This window comes from Arctopsyche grandis, chromosome 10 (genome assembly GCF_051622035.1).
Source record: "Arctopsyche grandis isolate Sample6627 chromosome 10, ASM5162203v2, whole genome shotgun sequence".
NCBI classification, from domain to species: Eukaryota; Metazoa; Arthropoda; class Insecta; order Trichoptera; family Hydropsychidae; genus Arctopsyche; species Arctopsyche grandis.
The window spans coordinates 17,211,722-17,227,124 of record NC_135364.1 but is presented as its reverse complement, the minus strand read 5'-3'; the positions used below and the strand labels follow the sequence as shown (position 1 = coordinate 17,227,124).

General features: G+C 31.6%; 1 protein-coding gene across 1 annotated transcript in view; it reads right to left on the bottom strand.

The window, feature by feature from the left end:
• Nucleotides 1-13,954, bottom strand: part of LOC143917780 (transcription factor Ken 1-like) — a 56,003-nt gene extending 42,049 nt beyond the window's left edge. The window contains exon 1 of the mRNA XM_077439362.1: nucleotides 13,520-13,954. The gene's annotated coding sequence lies outside the window, so the exon portion shown is untranslated. The remainder of the gene's footprint in view (nucleotides 1-13,519) is intronic.
• Between the last annotated feature and the right edge of the window lie 1,449 nt (nucleotides 13,955-15,403).

The window sequence follows — 15,403 nt, the reverse complement described above, 5'->3', positions numbered from 1 at the left end:
GAGAGAAGATCATTATCAATTTTTAAAACATTTATCCTCTATCTACCATCCGGCAAAATGACAAATGATGCCTAGCACAATAGGCATATTATGTATGTATGTACATATATACGGCCCCCGTAGCAAATATTATTAGTATGTAATTATTTCGGATTAAATTAAATTCAAACGAAATGCTCGCGTCGCGGTTTGACATGCCTGACAGCGTGAAAAGCGCACGGTCGGAAAAGCTGTCGAGTGAGATCGGGTGTTGTCGTATCCGTTCGGTCGGTCTCCGAGTTGTGTAATAACGGCCCAGCCGTTTTGTAACACCGACACAGCAGTTTCAAGGTCGACACAACAGTTTTTAGAAAGTTAAAACGCCGCAAACGACTACTCCCACTACTCACCCACCCTTGCTCTCTCACTCACACCAACGCCACTCCTCCGGTCGATTGTTACTCTGTCCCTCTTTCCCCTCATCCGCGATCACTCTCTTTGCCCTTCATGTTTGGAAGTCGCGCGTCCGTCGCTTCGATGGATTTGCGCGATATTACGAGCATGAACGAATATGCACGAATATGTACGAGCCCATTTCAACTAGAATATTTTTTATTCAATACTTCAATCGAAACAAATGAAATATTTATTAAATATTTATAAAACTTCATTTGTCTTGCAAAAATAGCTTTTGAATCAACTATTGAAAAAACACGACAAAAGCTGAACACGTTGATCAATTTATATGGTAACCATGTAAACATATATCATTTATTCAACAAACATAGCTTTGATCAACTATGTATTGCTAACGATTCAAAGACTTTGTGAATGAGTTTCGCATACAACAACAAAATCATCTCATTATAAAAGGCGATTTCTATTGATCAGCTAAGAATAGAAATTACATGTTTACATAGATGTTAACAACAAAGCTCGATCAATATACATATGTTTAGATCCAGAATTTACCTACTGCCAAATTAAATGAAATGTTTTAATTTATATGCAAGTTATGATTAAATTGTCTCCAAAAGAGAGCTGCATTTTGTAAATTTAGTGGAAAACGATGAGATTCTAATTTTGGATTTTGCCAATTAAATTATAAGTTTTTGAATAGAGAAGACATGTATAGATTTTAAAAAAATATGTAATTTTAAAACAATTAACAATATATTTAAAATCTAATATATAACATCGAAAGAGAATTTGTATATACGTTTGTTTGGTTCGTAGAATCCGTGAAGTTCAATTTAATAAAAAAAACAAATGAATATTCAAATAAATTTAAATAAAATAAAACTATTCAAATAAATTTAATCAAATGGGTATTATTAGATTAGCCATATTTAAGCGGTTTATATTACAAATACCGAGCGAAGCCGGGTAAAATCACTAGTATAATATACATATTTTCTAGTAGCAATACCAGAGTATAAAACAAACTATCACATCATCGATAACGACTGTCGACTGTTTTACTACGTGGTTAACTTTAGTATTATTAATTAATAGATTTTTGCAAACATATGTATGTATAATTTGAATTATTTTATTTAAATGAGCGTTTTTCGCAAATAGTACGAGTCAATACATGTGCTTGTACAAATTAAGCGACTCTTGTTGTTTATGTTTTCACGAGGCTGAATGGGTTAAAACGATGTTAGTGTTATTGGCAAACGTGTCGAACGATTAGCGCGCTCGATTAGACTTCGGTGACTATTTTTGTTTAGACTAGTGAAATAGGTTTATTTTTCAACGAGAGATAATAATAATAATTCTGGAAATTTTAAAAGTTCTCAATTAATTTCGAGAGATACGTTTTCAAGATGACTTTCGTCAATAGATAAATATATTTTTATAATGATTGAAAATTTAATAAAAATATAAGCTTTACAAATAAATTGTTGTTCGAATGGCGGAAAATTATCTGTTAGAATTTTTCTAACGGTTTCAAAGAAACGATCGAATGAATGTATCATCTATACTTGAAAACTATTTCTTATTCAATGAATTGTCATCTTTGTTGTATGTACATATATCCTTTTTTACCGGAAATCACACTTTGCTATAAATGTTTGTACAATATCGATCTATATGTTATAATACATATACATACATATGTAGGTATAAATATAATACAATAGTTGTAACTATTAAGTTGAAAATCACCTTGAAAAGTTAGAATGTAAGAGCTTTTCCCGAAACAAAATCAAGCAAACAATTATTATTACCTTTGACAAATTATTTCAATTGATGCCAAAATCATTTTATGACACATTAGCAACCTGAAATATTATCCCAAAACAAAATTACATGAAAAATGAGTTTTCCCAAAAAAAAAACAATACAAATGAATTGAATATAATTCAGCACACTAATAAGCACATATTAATGTAATTCATTATGTATGGAGTAAATATGGGTCAAGGTCATCTAAGTTTGTAACGAAAAAAAATCAAATTCGCCTAGCTTAAAGTTGCATCAAATGCGTTTTCCAAATGCAGCAAATTAAATATATGTAGTGACATCAAATCAAATGGCACTTGCTAGACTTTGAAATGAAACATTTGCATACATGAAGTGTAATTACTAGGCGATTGACGTCCTCATGGATACTAGGAAATGTAAAGCAACATTGATGGCACCGACCACCTGGTGTTTTGACGAAGACAAAGTGTATACACACAACCCGACGACGACAGTATAAATATTTAAACATCATCACACCGCGGCCGATGAGTTTGAACACTTATTAAAAAAGGCAAATTTATCGTGAAAGAATAAATGTTTGTGAGCAAATAGCGAAAAGAGTGTTGGAAAAAGTTGGTATTATGTATTGTATATATCCCGAGGCAAACAGACGGCGTCCATATTATTAATAGCTGACTATTTGTATTGTCTGTCTGTCTGTCTCTTTATTGCTTTTACGTGTGTGTACACTTTTCCATCTCACGCCTTCCTGTTTCATTACACTTATGTGTATTGCAATTATTATTGCTTTAATAATGACGTTTTTTTTCTACCTTGCGTTAATTTGTTTGAGGCTTGGCCATTGTATCAATATTATGTCTCGCAATTCAGTTGAGCAACTAAGAAAAGTCCTGAAGAATATACACCGTTTTCGTAAAATACATAAATTAAATCCGATCTGCGCTGCGCTTTCGAGCGTAATAAATAATCTGTTTGCTCAATCTTGCGATTCACTGTAATTTACACCGAGGAAAGATCTTAAATTTAAATTAGATATCCTTTTTTGGTTAAGTTTGTTCATGTTGCAGGAAAAATTTCAGATAAAAATCTTAAAAAGTAAACAAACTTATGTTTTACTTTTATAAAGTAGGCCCATTTACATATAATATAAAAATTTTTTCCTTGATTTATTTCAATTACTTATAATAAGTATGAATAAAATTAGTAATTGACTATATATGTATGTCGATAGATTGTTAGTATATCATTTACATATATGTAATCATGTAAATTTGTGTGATAAAATTTCACAATGCTCCACACGTAATTTTTTTAGCTCTAAGTTCAAACAAACATTTATTGAATAAAAAGATGGTAGATGATAAATCTTCATTACTTCCCGGAATCGTATGATACGCTTATAAAGAAATGGGAAACAATTCGTCAAACTATCAATTCCGATGCATTATTGCAAACGTAAACCAGGATTGTTGCACAACAACAGATAACGCTAATGGCATGCTTTGTTTATCACAATGCCTCTAATTCGACACTAAAAACACAACAAAGGGATTTTTGACGTGAAAAGGTAAACTATTGTGACATTTACAGGTGTCAATCGAGTGAAACTAAATTGAACAACTTGCAAACTTGCGAAATTAGTATCTACCTGCGAAAATTCACAATACAAATAGGGACAATACCTGTGAGCAGGATTCGTTCAACTCGCTAGTGAATCCCTATAGAAAGGCAATAAATAAATTGCACAACATGCATTTGCAGATCAAAAGAAAAATGGTATACCTTAGTTACGACAACGAAAGCAGTGTCATAATACAGCAATGAAGATTTATTGCACGGATGATATTTGCACAACCGAAAATCGGATCGATCCTCGCAAAGTTGAGAAACTCAGCATGTATTCTATTAGAGTACATACATTTGGACTACGATTCATTGTAGAGTATACAAAAGCTTACAATTGCAATGTGAAAGGATAAAAAATAGCAAGTCAGAGCAATAATATGTTATTTTATAATATAAACGTGAGGAAAATGAATTAATTCCCTTAAACATAGTTTACACTATAATAAAACATTACTATGCAAGAGCACTATAAGATTTTAAATTGCCACCAATTCATACAACCCCAAACATCGAAATTATGAAAAAATACAAAATGGATTAGGTGAGGGGGGGGGGCAATCGATAAATGAAAGAAAAATAGCCACTATAAATATTGACAATCGAAAACATATTGTATTAGCTGCCGCCATATATCATTACGTTAACTGCAATAATCAGATTCTACGGCAAACAGCGAAACGTTACATCTGAATTAATAGAGCGTGTGGTATCGCTGTTTAATTTCGCAATTTAAACCCGATGAACACGTGTGCAAACACAGCGGGTATCGGCCATGTTTACAAACAGACGCCGGCTTTCCCGACAACCTCGTCTATCACACACCCCACCCATTGAGAAGTGGGGTTATCAATCTTGAAAAGCATCTTCAAAGGATCCCTAATGTGCAAGACTAATGTACACGTTTTATGTTAGATTCGCGAAAGCATACACTCACTCACGGGGTTTAAGTGAAGGTTAGATACAATACTATCAATTTGATAGAAAGAAGAATTTAGGAGCGAGTGAAGAAGATGAAGTGGGAGGTGTATATTACGAGATTGCTAGAAGATTAACTAGAGACATATTCAATGATGAATTAAATCAAAGAGAAGCAGATAAACCTTTGAAGTCACATAAAATGTTGGGTTTCATAGTGCGTGCAAGTAAACCTTTCCAGAGTGCATTAGTACTCCGTATCCTATATGATTCGCTAGTACGAAGCATTCTTGAGTTTTCTTCTATTATATGGAACTCTAGTGATAGGGTCCATTGTTTGAGAATCGAAAGAGTACAGAGGAGGTTACTCAGATCCTACATGATAGTTTACGGTCGCTATCTTTAGCTCTATCCTAGAGCTTACCTGCTGAGAGCAGTAGGTTATATTAATAATTCCTTCAAGTCACGGACGTAGAGTATATTTGGGATTTTTTTATAAATTACTGGTTGGTTTGGTGAGCAATTCTCAAACTCTTGCAAAATTGAACTTCAATGTTCCCAGCCAACTCAGGTACCAATTTGATGGTTTCGTCGCCTGGTGCTTGGGGCATCAAACTCCTCAACTAGATTTCCGTTAGCTTGGATTTGTTCAATCTATGTAAGATATGCTGATATTTTTGACAGATTGTTCAAATTGAGTTCGTAAATGTGTTTTTACTAATTGTTCATATTTCATCAATTTTTTTTATTATTTTTGTTCTTTATTTTACATAATTTTCATGTTTTATTTTTGTTTATCTTTTTAATATTTTATTTTTATCTTTGTATATTTTAATTATATTTTCATGTACGTATATATTCTAGCTATAGTGACGCTCTGAAATATATCTACAATGTCAACATAGCTTAACTGTAGTAAATAAATAAACTACATATACATATAAAGATGTAGCCCAAATTAGGGAAAACCTGATTCCATAGATAAAGTAAAAATAGATTGTATATATGTACATATGTATGTATATAAAAGTAAAAATATGGTATTTTTAATATATGGAGATCCAGAATAGAAAAAACATTGTTACAAAATGTTAGGGGAGATAGTTAAATAGGAAAATACATATGTACATATTATGAGATTTTGATCAATAGATAATATAATATATAATCTATTGACCTAAATCCCATAATATCTCAATGTACATAGTATGTACATTGAAAACATTTATACCTATATTTTTACAAATGCTGTTATTTAAATATGCAAGAAAAAGCGTGTTTATAGTTCATTCATACCACTCACTTTATCTATGTATATCTGCAGTAATAATCAACAGCAGTTATTGCAGTATTGTACAATAATATCTAGATTGGAGATATCCAATCAAAACTCAATGTTACAGTAATTACTGCAATGACATATAATTATAAATAATCACAATTTAAATACTTTCTAATAATATTATCGATGTTAGTCTATGTATATGCATCTTTAATGAAATAAACGTGACATCGTCACAAACGACAAACGTGACATCATCGTCACGTCCAATCAATGCATTTAATGATCCTTTACCAGTTTTTGGGTAAATATGATACTGATTGAATGGGGAAGATATAATTAGTACTTATAATCATAGAGGGAATTTTCGAGATCGAAATCAAACATACAGAGATGAATGGATCCAAAAAGAAAGCGAATTGCTGCCCCTTCCTTTAACTCTGCCCTAAAAATCGCAAAAAAATGTCTTAATCTTGAGAAAACTCACTTTCGAAATTTTTTTGGAACTAGTGACATTTGAATATCGCAGCATAGCATATTTCTTGCACCGATGTAATTGAGAGTGTATGCGAGCAAAATGCAAACTTAATTGAGTGTGTACGAATTGGATGCAAGATGATAGCCATGTCCATAGCCCACGCTAAATTCGATCTTAGTACATTTTGTCGTATTCGTATTTATTTTCGGCTTTTTCTGTATTAACATTTAAAGCCAAAATAATGAAGAGATTATGAATAAAATTTCGATTTTCTGAAAACGCCATAAAAATGCCTATTGTGAGCATAGTTCACTTTGTGTTTCTGACAAAACGGCGACTTTGAATTCTCGTTAATCATTCAAAATTAATCATTATTAAATTTTTAATAATAAAAAAATTTAATTAAAAACAACTTTTTCAAAATTTTCGTCGAGATAAATTAATTGATTGGAGGCATAGCACATTGCTTAAATTTGATTTTTTTTTATTTAACCTTCACCTGCCTAAGGGCGAAATCACACAGGAAAGAACGGCACGTTGTGTACTTACATATCTCCCCGCCGTGGGGGTTCTCCTACATTTCTTCAAATATGGGATACACCGTTATCGATCACTGTCAAGCAAGGATAAATACAAGGATAACATTTTACCGAAAACACTCCGGGGGGGGGGGGTGATTTTGCTGCTGTCCCTTTTGACATGCTGTCCCTTACACAGCCTCTCGACCAATACCATTTCGTACAGACAATAGAACATTGTACGTGCGAAATGCTATTAGTCGAGATGGAGTATAATAGACAGCAAGTGCGTTTTACCTAAGTGTCTTCCTACAGCGGATGGACTATAGGTCAATCGAGGTAAAAACCAAAATTCTCATTTTTCGCTCCGACCTACATATGTATACAGTGGTGTAGTCGGGCCAGGTCGGGCCTGGTCGCCGCCCTGGCACTTTGATTGATATGTAAATTGTTTTTCGAGTACAATTAAAAAACATAGATAAAGTAAAAATATGTTGGGTAATGTCATATAAAATTTTGTATACCAAATATTGTAACCAGACTCTCGTTCTTACATGTGGTGACCACGACCGAATAGTAATCTAAGCATAGTCAAAGCTTAAAAGACAGCTTAAAAAACGTTTTGATGAAATTCTTAGGGTTATTTTTATCTAAAACCATCGAAAACTTGGAAAGAAAACATTTTTTGAACTATTGACCAGACGCACTTGAGGATAGATAAAATAAGGGAACTCCGCTTAGCAAATATATAGTCATCTCTAAATTCACATGTTAAAATTTATATGGTTTTAGCACTGCTAATAGCAAATGTTGCTGTTGACACATAAACACGGGTTTGCAAAATCAAAGATGTTGAAGAGGATGCAGTTTGAGATGAGGATAAAATATTAAAAAAACATCACAATTTTAACAAGAATATTTGTTAATTAGCATTTGACTTTTCTTATAAATATTTGAACTACTACCAATATTAGGATACATATTTTTTAAGCATCGAAAAAAGCGAGGGGGGGTCGTAAAAATTAAACACCACCCTGGTTCTTTTTTATTTAGCTCTACACCACCGTAGGTACATAAACATACATACTTTTCAAATAAATAATTCTCTCCCTGATCACCTCTTTACCGATAAAAGCTCGGTTTTCCCGATATTACTATATGTTTGTAATATATTTACAAGCATGCGATCGAACCCAACATATTTACGAACGAATATTGCATCTGAGGTACACTTGTTAGCCTCGAATTTAAGAACTTGTATTCGTTTGGCGGTGTGAATTTGCCCAAAGGAACTAGGGAATGTGTCGAAAGGGCCAGAGGAGATTCTAGATGCATTCCCGATTGCAATATCAGTCATGATAATTGCAAGAAGGGTGTGGTGTGCGTGGGTATCGCACAGTGCGAACTGACCTGCACAATAATGGAGTGCGCGCGCGCAAACCTGACCTGCGCAACCGGCGACGTCGTGGCGCGTCCCGAATTACTACGGGACTGGCGCTGACTCAACTACCCCGGACCACATCAATAATAATCATTACATTACGGAAAATAACTTCAAAATCAAAACAAGGAGATTGCGAAGACCCGACCATACTAGTATCACGATAAACCTACGTATGTACCTATACATAGATTTACATATGTAATTGAATGGCTACTGGTGGGTAGCACGTTCAACACTGCGACTGGCTCTTGTTATCTCTTGATGTGTTAATGCAACTACATACATACATAGGTTCAAAGAAAACGGAATATGTATTTATTTGCATGACATTTTATTGAACTTACAACCATTTAATTTACAGTCGCTTTTTACTTACTACATCATGTATATAACACATAGGGCAACACTACGTTAATAAGTCATACGATAGTCGTTGACAGTTTAACGTTTGAGCCATGACCAAATTTTACATCGAACATTTTATTTAATTACAAGCTTTTATTTTATTTATTATAAAATATGTAAAATAAATTTAAATTCAATGGTTATTCAACAGTTTTTCAATCTAGAAAAATGTATATTAAATAAGTAAATGAAAAAATAATATTGCTGTTAAAAATAGACGAGTAAAAATAGACAGCATTGTCTTCCGAGTACTTATTTTAAAACTTGAAAAGCCATGTGGACAATGTGTCTCCTTAATACTTATAAAAGAAGATTAATTAAACTACAATATTCTATATTAAAGAGAATATTCAAATTAATGATCAAAAAACAAAACAAATCCGAAAAGTTTAATGTGAAAAATTAATTATATATTTATTTATTTTAAAAAGCAGAAACAATGTATTATACATAACATTGACACCAAAAAAGTTTCTGAAGATTAATAACAATAATGAAAAAAATTAAATTCACTGAAGAAAAGCATTGAATAAAGGTAGATACAGAAGTATGAATGTACATATGTATCAATTGTATTACTAAGAAAAAGGATCAATATGAGGGGGAATGTTGTTAAAAGAAGAGCAAGTTGATCTACATAAAAAGAAATTACAATAATAGTCGGTAGAACCGGGATTATTGCGAAATAATGAAGAATTACGAAATCTGATTGGACATTCGAATAGGATCTTACTTAATAAATAAAGTCTATCAAATATTACAATTAGAAGAACAAACTTCGTTGATTATATACTCATTTGAATCAGAGGGCTAAGATATTTTAATTAAGTTAGCACAGCCCTAAAAATTGTTTAATTTTTAGTTAAATCTTATCTCAAAATTAAAACGTGATTAGAAATCGATACTGAAGACAGATATGCCAAAATCTCGAGTTTGAATTATCTTGCGAAAACAAACTTTGAAACATCGTTTATATGTACGTATGTACATATGTATGTATGTTATTATTATTTGTTACAGTTAAGCTATAGTGACATTACAGATATACTCCAGCGCGTCACTATAGTTAGGCATAATGTATATATGTACATATGTATATAAAATAAAATAAAAAAGCCTAATGGAAAAAAATCAATATCGTCTTCGAAATCAATGGATTTAAATTATTCAGTTTTAGGCAAGATGCGTACTCTCTGTTCTCACTGAGCCTCGATTAAAAAAGCAAGCATCCGTTGAATGAATACAAATTCAAATAAGAGATAGTAAAATTTTGACTGATCAAAATTGCAATTGCTTTATTGATTTGGCCCTCAGTCTAAAAAAAGTAGATATCTGCACGTAGTTGGCAGTTAATCGTCAATCACGTTTGATATCAATCGTAAAATGATGTACAGTGTATGTTATTCTCTCTTAAGTATTAAATACACATTTACTTATGTGAAAAACTAAAATATACATACGTAGGTATACCATGTGAATTATTAAATATAATATGCGTATCCAAATTTCGGCAGTCACTTTTCTCAATGTTTATTATATATAACGAAATGGCGATGAATTCAAGATTCGAATAAGTAATCGGAACGAATTTTTCAATTTTTAGATGCACCGAATGTATGGTTTGACATTGCCCAAATTTTTAAGGTCAATAAATAAACGTGGGTAATAATATCCACTTCACACACATCAACTAAACATTTACGTGATTGTAAGTACATGTATAATTATATTAGTACGAATAATATTTATATTATTTTTCACTTTAAAATATCACGTTACTCACGAAATTTGATTATTCACGCATGATCAAACCAAATATTTTTAATGGTAGATTACGCAGTTGCGTGAAATCAAAATAAAACCTCGAAAATAAAATATATTCCGTCATAATTATTCAATTTCCGTTAATTGAGTACAATTAATTTATATTATGCGAGTAGATATATACATTAATCGCTACATTTACGATATTTTGCTAATGAAACGTCTCACTTAGTGTATGATTTATGATTAGCGGTATATTATGTTAGGTCAGTTCTCATTATAATAGCGAATCATAAATTTTTAACTCATGAAATAAGATTCAATGTTATACCTAATGTAATTTTATTGACATTAGAATTAAAGATTTTAATCGAAAAGAAGTAGCGCCAATAAAGTTTCAACACTTCAATAAATTTAACCGCACGTTTACCATATTTGGCAAACGTCTCTTGAAATCAAATAAAAAACTTGCTCTTCGGTAATTGTCAATTTTTTTCCTCTCAAAACTTCTTCGCTAGCACTCAAATATTTACTAATCATTCCAAAAATTTTACCGAAAAAATTACTTTCTGAACTAAAAATGTGCGTACATTTCTGAAATATGTAAAGAAATTTTAATTGAATGTAAAATATACACAATTTTAGAGGATTTGTTGGAGGTTTTGTCTATTTTTCAGTGAAACGATCTTCCACAGAGTATATTGGATGTGTGTAGGCAGACATGCTGACCGTATAAAGACACGACATCGAGTTTCGAAATATGCCAGCAATTCTTCTTGAGCAACAGCGGTAGGTGTCTGGGCACACGCAACGTAACATGAAAGATTGAGAAACTCCGTGTTGAAAGTGAAAGACAAAGAACCTTAAAACCATTAAGAATCGTGAGATATTGTTGAAAAATAGGCAAAACAGAAACACACTGAGTTGCCATTCAATGTGAACATACACACACACACAAACATATGGAACTTGCCACATTTATTGTTGCCTTATATCCAGACTAATCCAGGATTTAAATAAACCGTTTAAAATATTCAAATAGAATGGAAATTGATGGGCGTGTTTGGAGAGAGGTAATTTGAAGTCAATTACACGCCACGTCAATTATTATCGACGATGCGGCTACACACCTGGCGCGAGCCTTCTGAAAATATATATATCTAATAAATCTAGGTTTGTGCAACTCGCGTGTGATTTTTTCCAACCGGTTAGAGTAGGGCAGAACAAGTAGAGGGCGGTTGGGCAATCGGTTGGTTGCCGCAGGAAGCTCCGCTCTCTTCCACGAGGAAAGACCTTGGCTTAGAATGCTGAACCGCCGCAACGCTTTACCACAAGTCAATCGTCTTGGTTTCCAATAGAAGCACTCGCAAAATCGCGTCAACGTGATATTTTCTCATTTGAGCCAACCGGTTTTCTCCAAATCGATAAATTCCAGGTCCAATTTTCGAAATTGGAATATTTCCACGAACATAGAATAAATACTTCAGCTCCAAGTTCTGACATTGCAATGGATCGCCCAATGGCATTTTCAATCATTAAAAATTAACTCCGTCTTATTCAAATATTTACATTACAATAATTACTTTCATTGGGTGTTTACGAAGAACATAGTAATTGGATAAAAATTAAATCTTCTTCCAAAAAAGCAAACTTTGTACAATACATCAGTGCAATCAGCAAAAGTTGTGTATTTCTGGTGAATACGAATTTACACCCTTACTAAACTATTTAAATTTACCTTAATCTAATACTAATATTTTTCTTTTCACCATCATTCACAGCCATTTGCCATCCACTGCTGGATGAAGGCCTCTAGCATACTTCCATTCCCTCTATTTTTGGCAACCCTCATCCATCTCATTCCACACTTTTTCTTATTTCATCCATCCATTTCCATCTTTAAACATTCTCTGAAGTACCATTCCAGCACTTTTTCGTCCGTCTATCGTCCGTTCTTCTAGCTACGTGCCCATTTCAATCTCATTCACATATAATCACTATAAAATAGAACAATTGCGTACTTACATGATACAAACTAGACCTTCCAATTGAAAAATATTCAAATAAGTATTCGACCTAGAAACTTATTTCGAAAGTATACCTACATATTTCCTTCAATGTTATAAATAGCTAACGATTTATAATAATTAACTAACCAGAAGAATTAGAATATTAAAATTTAATCGAATTCTCAATCAGTCCATTTTTCATTTAATTCAACTTATCAGAGAAAGTCAACGACTTACGTAAAGTATAATTTTTCTAAATAAAACAATTAAAAGTGCTGATCACAAAGTAAATTTGCCGATAGTTTTTGACCCTGAACATGTTTTGAGAGATTACCTCCCTCCACACCGAACCAACTAGTAGAATCTAGAAGGAAAACTAGACAATTTTGACATTCTCAATAAGAGTTTATCAATTTGACGAACACGTGAAAAAATAACGATCATTATCTTTTTAAATCCAACCATGTCAAAATATTTTTTTTAACTTGTTAGAGGCTTACAATACGTGGTATATTTAGTAATCTTGTTCCAATATTCCCCCTATATCTTGAACATTTCAAATCGTATTGTACATACTATGATAGCTTAATCATTAATAATGTAACGATTGGACGAAAACAAGCAAGAGGGAGAGGTATCGATGGCCCTGGACGCCCTATTTTCCGCTCGACACACATATTATTATATCGCTGTAGAGATAAGCCCTTCAAAGATAGCTCCTTCCGTCACTATCATTTGGCAATAGCTTAAACCTTGGCTTGTAGATAAATACTTGGCCGCTCGCCACATCATAGCTTCCACAATAGTGTTTGCCTCTCCTATCTAGAGCCACGTCTCTCAAACTGTACACATCATCATCAGAAAGCAAATAAAAATTCAACTTACGATCGCCTCTGACGCTTTCCAGTCTCCTAGTAGCTAGTTCACTTTGAATTTAGGTCACTGTAACTGTCGATTTGCACATTAATTTTAAACAATTTATCACTGTGTATATATAATTTATAGATTCCACTGTATTCACAATTATTTTTTATAACACAAAAATTTATACAGGTTTAAACTTCCTTTTAAGTTTGAGTGGATAGCTGCTTTCGATGATGCTCGAACAATAATTCCAAAGTTAAGTTGTTTCCCTTGTGTGTTTTTATAAATCATCACTTAATTTACAATAAAACCACCTCAGATTTGTGGCAAAAATTAACTATTATCGCATCAGTTGATACGTAAAGAATTTTACTCACGAACGTAGGAAAAGTTGGTATTATTCAATATTTTTAGTTTGAAGTGTTATTTATTATATATTTTATTTATAACAAAATAATATTTTTATAAAATATATAATATTATTATATTAAATAAAAATTCACAGCGAATGTAGGAAATATTAACACTTCTTGTTCTCTGCAAACCTGAAATTTGAAAAGAAAAAATATTAATTTAATTTAACTGTAGATTGACACTGCGCACTTTTTAAGTTGATGAAATAATGTAGTATGTATGTATGTATGTATGTATTCACCAAGCGACCGGTTAACTTTTACCGGTCGGAAAATAGACGGTAATTAGAACGAATGGTCGCAATATTTTACGATATTTATTTACGTTGCAAGAAAAAACATTTATATACATTCACTGTAAAAAATGTCGAACAATTAAACATACATAGGTATCAAAATCAAAACTCTTCGTAATTCATCAATTACACTGCATAAAAATATTTAATCAATTAATTAATTTAAAATATGTAGTTAGTTTTGAGAAACTCAAGATACCAAAATTTAACGTACATCCATTTGTTACGTCCTCATTATTTTTTTTTAATAAAAACTTTCATACAATATTATGAAATATTTAATTACTACACATATGTCAAATTAAAAGGAAATTCTTTTCCATCGACTAATTTTACCATTTTTCCATCACGATTCATACAAAAATGAACTAAATGCCACTCAGTTTCCAATAATATCTTTAAAAATACTTTCATCGCATAGATTTACAATCAAAAAGAATAGACATTCCAACTGCAAATCATGAATTCAGATCAAAATCCGAATAAATATACGCAATTAACAAAATTAATTTTTAATGACAAGTTCAATTTTTATAGCCCCGATTAGGATTACATATATTCAACCTATAAATTTAGTTCATTAACTCAACGTCACTCACATATACGCCTTTTTACATTAAAAAAAACTATTATACTATTTTAATAAATAATTTCAAAATTCAAAGACTCATATATGTACATATTATAAATTATATATTTTGAACGACTTTCAAGAGTCTTTAATTCATATTACGTATTATATGTATTATGAGCATTTATAAGAATTGTAAATAGGTTTTTGAGCTCTTTATCCTATTATGCTGTACATTAACATTAGAATAACATAACACTATGATTACTAACACATTTAAATTAAAATTGTAAAATAGAAAATGATCCGTAGATCAGTAGCTATTAAAATAGATATAAGATTTATCGTGAACATAATTTAATAATAATAAAAAGCATTTAAAAATCAAAATCAAATATATTTTGAACTACATATTATAAAAACTTTAAAATAAATTTAATATTATATAATAAATTTAATATAATATTAAAAATTATTATTTTTTCTATCGTTGTTATCATTATGTATGTATAGTCAAATTGTAAGGACAACACATTCACAGAAATTGCATCCTTGCTAATAAAATTTTAATTTGCCTCTAAGCTACCAATCCAAGCACCTGAATTACGACAGCCATCAAAGCCGC